We start from the raw sequence: 5812 nt of genomic DNA, 5'->3' as shown, positions 1-5812 counted from the left end.
TCGACGGGCGACTGCCGAGGGTATAGAGCAGGGTATTTTAATTCGTGATTCCTCAGCATGCGCCGTTCCGGCGTGGTGGATGGCGTAGGTACCGACCTTCGTCCGACCCTGATTGGTCGCAACACGAACCAACGGCATCGTCTGGCCGCGCCTATCGTCGACTGACCCACCATCTTGGTGCTAGCTTTTGATCCGAGGTGCTTGTGCTCGCGTTGTTCGGGTGCTATGAGATTGGAAGCGGTGGACAGTTGAGGACAGTCGCGGTATAAAGTCAATTTTTAAACGTCACGACAACGTGACAGTGTAATTAATATTTTTTTTAAATCGGACAAAACTCGTGAGAAACGTCGGAGACGAAGAATTCTCGGTGCCACCCTTAGCGAGTAACATTTCCGAAAGTCACCCCCGAGGTAATAAAAACCCCAACCGTGTAGATATGAATCCATATTTGGAATTGTTGCACGGAAAAAACGGCTGAGGTTGAGACAACTAAAATTACAATGTTACCGTACGAAGTGTTGGGGCATCTATATTGTTTTGTGTCTTAACATTCGCTATATTTACTGTACCAAACGCATATAGTTGTCCCGACTATATATATAGTTGTTCCTCCGTAGCTGAGCCCGTGTGGTTGTGACAACCATATCATAGTTCGTACTACAGCGTGAATTGTTGTCGCACCACCGCACCAGCGTTGGCATTTGCACGGCGCCAGATTTCAACTACGGTAGCACGACCATATCAATATGAGTGTTACAACTATAGACATAGTTGCCCCAAATATTACTATTTATTGTAGGTGTGGCAACCATAATTATGCATTTGGTAACCATGTCGTTTTTTTCATGTGCAGATATATTTGCGTAGGTAACAAAAAAGTATAATTTCCCATAATAATATGGCTAAACAATAATGGAATATGATAAAGTATAGATATTTTCCAAGACTTGATAAACAGATTTTGATTTGCTGCCAATGTTTCATAAAGAACTATTATTCGTAATAATTATAAAATATATTTAGGGAAAGATTACAACGCGAGCGTGTGTTGACACATTTTTCAAAATTTCGATGTTAGAATTTTTCAGACAACCCATTGTTGTGATTGACTGAACACAGATGATAGAAACAACTTTCCTATATTTTTATATTAGAAATAATTCTGTAAAAACCATATATTTTTTCTGTAATAATTGGTGGATTTTTTTGTGATAATTGGAATACGAATACACTGCATCTTGGTTAATCTGGCTTTGTCATTCCTAAATATGTCTGTTATGCTCGATACCAAGATAAGTTACGATTCAGTGTAAATTGTACATTATATATAAAGTACATATTATCGTGCATTTCTTGAAAATATATTTCTTTTTCTCGATTCTTTAATCACTCTATTCTCTATCCAACAAACCTTCTATATACAAACTCTTTCTTACAATATTAATTACTTAACAATGTTAGCATTTGCAACCAATCTCAGTAATAAATTTTGCATTTTCATTGTGACGACTTATTTTTACGAGTTTTCAAACTCGAGAAAATTTTAACAGCTAATTGCAATCTCCAGGACGTGAAACGATCAATGTTAACGAGCTAGCTTATTTTCGTATTTTTGTATTTTCAACGCGTTATTCATTAAATTATGTTTCGTGTCATCTTCGTAGATTCATAATGAGAGCGCTTATCAAGTCTGACATTTTGGATGATACGTCCTCAAAGATATTGACAGGACCTGTCTCCTATTCTTAATTATATACATACATTATCCCGTATCGTTGTTACCTCGTATTAACACAGTTACGTACTCGTGCTACGTGCTTACATTACATATCTTGAATTGTGTAATTCATTGATTTTTTGGCTGCACTTCGACGTCATTCACATATACTATTCACACACACACACATATATATATATATATATATATTAAATTTTAATTAAAAGTTATTAAAAGAAAATAAGTCCTCTTTTAAGATAAAAATACAATTGCACGGCTGAAGACTGAAATTATATATCCAATAGCATGATGACTTTATCATATAAAACAATTCTCATTAATACCATAGTACTCTCCTCGTGTATTAAAGATATATTAAACAATCACCTATATAATGATGAATGCTTAATATGTGTGGTTGTGTTGCTTGAACATTACAGAAATATATCACTATTAATTTTCGAGAGAGAGGATTTAGTTAGTAGAATATAAATTGTTTCGCGGCAACGTCGTTAGGAACATTACACGTTACTTCACGCGTGTCTCGTGCACGTTGAATTTTAGGACGGGTTACGCCCATGGATCGTTTACGTCGTAGGTGGCTTCGAGCCGGCTAATCGGTGCATCACTATAATGATACTATTTCGATACTCGTTAGCATACCGTCACCTTAATTGGATCCTAAAATTATCTTGTATATATTGCTGTCTCCTTGTGAGCGCTTCTCTAATGCTCTAATGCGATCTATATTTATATCTTTGATTATGTATCTGCATAAATTTAATATTTTACTACTATCTTGGTATATCTATAGATAATTTATCTTATATAATAATAATTAATAATAATGATAAAAGAATAATAATGAATGTTACTTATTATTACCGTTATTATATATGCTGACACACTTTATAATTATAGAATTACGTCTAACTATTTATTTCAATCCCAAAGATGAATTACAGTCGTGTCCAAGTGACACACTTTTCCTGAAAGTCTAAAATATTTTATAATTATTAATACTCTTTCGCGAATTGGATCACAGAGGATATACAATGCTTTTACGAGCTGTCGTCAGAGAAGTTTATGACAAACACTCGCGCTCATTTATACGACAGAGAGACGGAAATGAGTATCGGCGGAGCTGAAGAGTCGAGTACAAGACACGACAAAGTGGCACTTAACGCCTTGTAAAATTAGAGAAGGGACACAGAGATAGCGAGAGCGGAAGAGAGTCAGAGAGGTAGGCATTGCGCCGGTGATGAAAAGTATTTAAACGCGATTCGCACCCTCTTCGTCGGTCGACCTTTTTTGCAAACAAGAAACAAAATCCTCAAAATAGAATACTTGTCGGACAATTTCCTCAAGTTTTTATATCGTCGCGGACAATATTTTTCAACTTATCAATATTTCATTCGGCAAATTTCCTAGGTACAAGATTAAATACATAAAGTTATATGAAGAATAACTTATTGAAGATATGATTATTCGCAAAGTGAAACGAAGTAAGATGAGTTGGTTCCATCGGCATACTTTATCCGGTACATCATCCCCGAAGTGGGATCAACGACTATAAATTCTAGTGGTGTATCAAGGAGTGGCAATCGGCCAGGCGAGTTCCACCCCGCAAGTAGTCACTGACAAATTGGGGCAGACCACGTCGCGTAGTGGAAAATGCCAGACACACGCCAAGTCGGCGTTGCAGGAAGCAAAGAATCGTTTAAATTATAGTTTAACCCTATCCTTTAATAACCATCTTCCTCCCTCTCTTTGATACTTGTCTTTGATACAATAAATATCATTTGTTTAGAAGAAGATATGTACACGCAGAAAACCTAATCTAATCTAATTTATGGATATCGCTTGCCTAAATATTATTGCTATAGCAAAACAGTAATGTTATTTTTCGCTCATGCATACAAGATAGTATCAAAATAATTGTACTCTTAGTATTCTGGAGGTGATATATTAACTTTCTTTACTTATTAACTTTCTTTACTGCCTATCTATATGTGTTTGTATAGTACTCTCAGTGCTGTAACCAAACTCTACGAATTTCTCAACCATAGTATTTGTTCTGCAGACCACAATAGAGAGATAACAATATTCCTTTGGTTGAGACAACTATATATATATATGTATGTATTAACTGAACATTATATATCATAAGAATTACGGCTGTGGTAACTGTAGATGAGTATATGAGTATATGATAACAGCAATTTTTAATATCATATCTGTTTCACTTGAAATCATATAAATTTTCTTCCTAATTATAGGATATGTTAATATAGTAACTATAGTAGTTTTCTCTGTAATCATGCAAAAATTCAAAATTAAGCTCGAGAAAGCGAAAAATGCAAGCATAAATTATGATTTCCTAAAAATATATTTCATGTTACCACTATTATTTGTGTATATCTAACTATGATCATTTTATAATATATTTTATAATATTTTATACATATATTTTATAATAATGGAAAAGTTAAATTTCAACTACATAGTGTACACTTATTCTCTTAAAATGAATCAGTAAAATGTTTCTGATAGAATTATTAAAATAACTGTTTCACCGATGATTAATAAGTATTCATTGATTTTCAATGAAAACATCTCCACTTTATTGCTCCATCGAATATCTCACTGATTTTAACCAGTGGAATTTGTATATTGCAGGATATGTAATGTACAAATTTATTATAAGCTGTACCAAATTCAACTTTTTGCGTTTGTGAAAATTGAATTAACGATTTTCACATGTTTTGTATGCAATGACGCTATCCGCATTTGTAAAATGCATTAATAATGGAAATAGTCACTACTATTAATCAATCCTTTTAGCGAGATTTTACTGATTGCAGTACCATACTTCTGAACTACTAGTTATAAGTATATAGTAACCACTATAAGTATAAGTATATTTATAAGTATAGCATAGTAAAGAACACTAATTCTACATTAGAGAATAAGTAAGTAAAAAAGATTGATGCATGACTGTTCGCGACAATTCACCAATATTTTAATTAATAGTTGAAAATTTACGTGGTCATTTAGAAATTGGTAGAGGATATTTTTGTTCAGTTTTACTTAATGTACACGGCAGACATCACCATTACAGCTCACCGTATCGCGCGTGATCATTCATTAATAACTTCATGTGACTGTTTGCGAAATAGTAGACGAATTTTGTGTTCAGTTTGATGAGTGCTACCTGCTCACAATATGAGTGTCAATAATTGTCGGAGACTTTGTATACGAGGGTGTACTAACATTACATATCATAGACTATGACTGCAAGAGCTGTATAGACGAGCATATAACAACAGCAGTTTCTAATGCAACATCTATTTAACTTGAATTCACATAAATTCTTCCTCCAACCATAGAGAATGTGTGTGTAGTTGTAGCAACCGTTGACAGTTTTCTCGGCACATGGTGGCATTCCATTGCGTGACTCCACGATTGCCTCTCCGACGGGAAGAAACTCGAATTTCCACCGTATCCCGTTTCCAATCCGAACCGTGCGACTTACGTCGCGCCTCCGTTAACGATAAAGTTGAAATTCCGGTTACATTGTGTGAGGCGTCGCGCGTCGACGCGAGCAACGAGAGACACGCTCGACCCCAACTTCAGCGAGCTGCCATGTGCGCGGCTTCTGGTCGCGCGGAACACGCGGCAGAAGCGCTTCGGAGACCATGAATGCTCAGACGGCCTTAAATCTCGTCTAGCTGCTCGCTTCGCAGAGCGAAGCGCACGGCGGCGGCACGGCGGGCTTCATCGTCGACGTCTTTTTGCGCGACGGAGGCGTCGATGCGCGTCCCGCTCGACTCGTTACGCACGTGTGAACGGAAACGTCGACGCTTAAACGCTCGCGGCCGGCCGAGTTTTAATTGCCTGCCGTTAGTTACAGGCTCCGAGGACGAGTAAAAGAAGAAGGTGAAGGAAGACGATGTGTGCGCGCACTCTCAAGAGCGTTCTCCTCGCTTTTTGCCGCGATTTTCGCTTCCTCCGCCCACAATTGCACCAGACGACCAATTTGTCCCAGTACTCTTCTTCCTCCTGGATTCCCCGTTCGGAATCGCACCTTTGCGC

Source organism: Odontomachus brunneus, unplaced genomic scaffold (genome assembly GCF_010583005.1).
Source record: "Odontomachus brunneus isolate Ranch 3 - 2012 unplaced genomic scaffold, Obru_v1 Obru_scaffold_043, whole genome shotgun sequence".
NCBI classification, from domain to species: Eukaryota; Metazoa; Arthropoda; class Insecta; order Hymenoptera; family Formicidae; genus Odontomachus; species Odontomachus brunneus.
Note: the sequence above shows the minus strand (reverse complement) of the source record.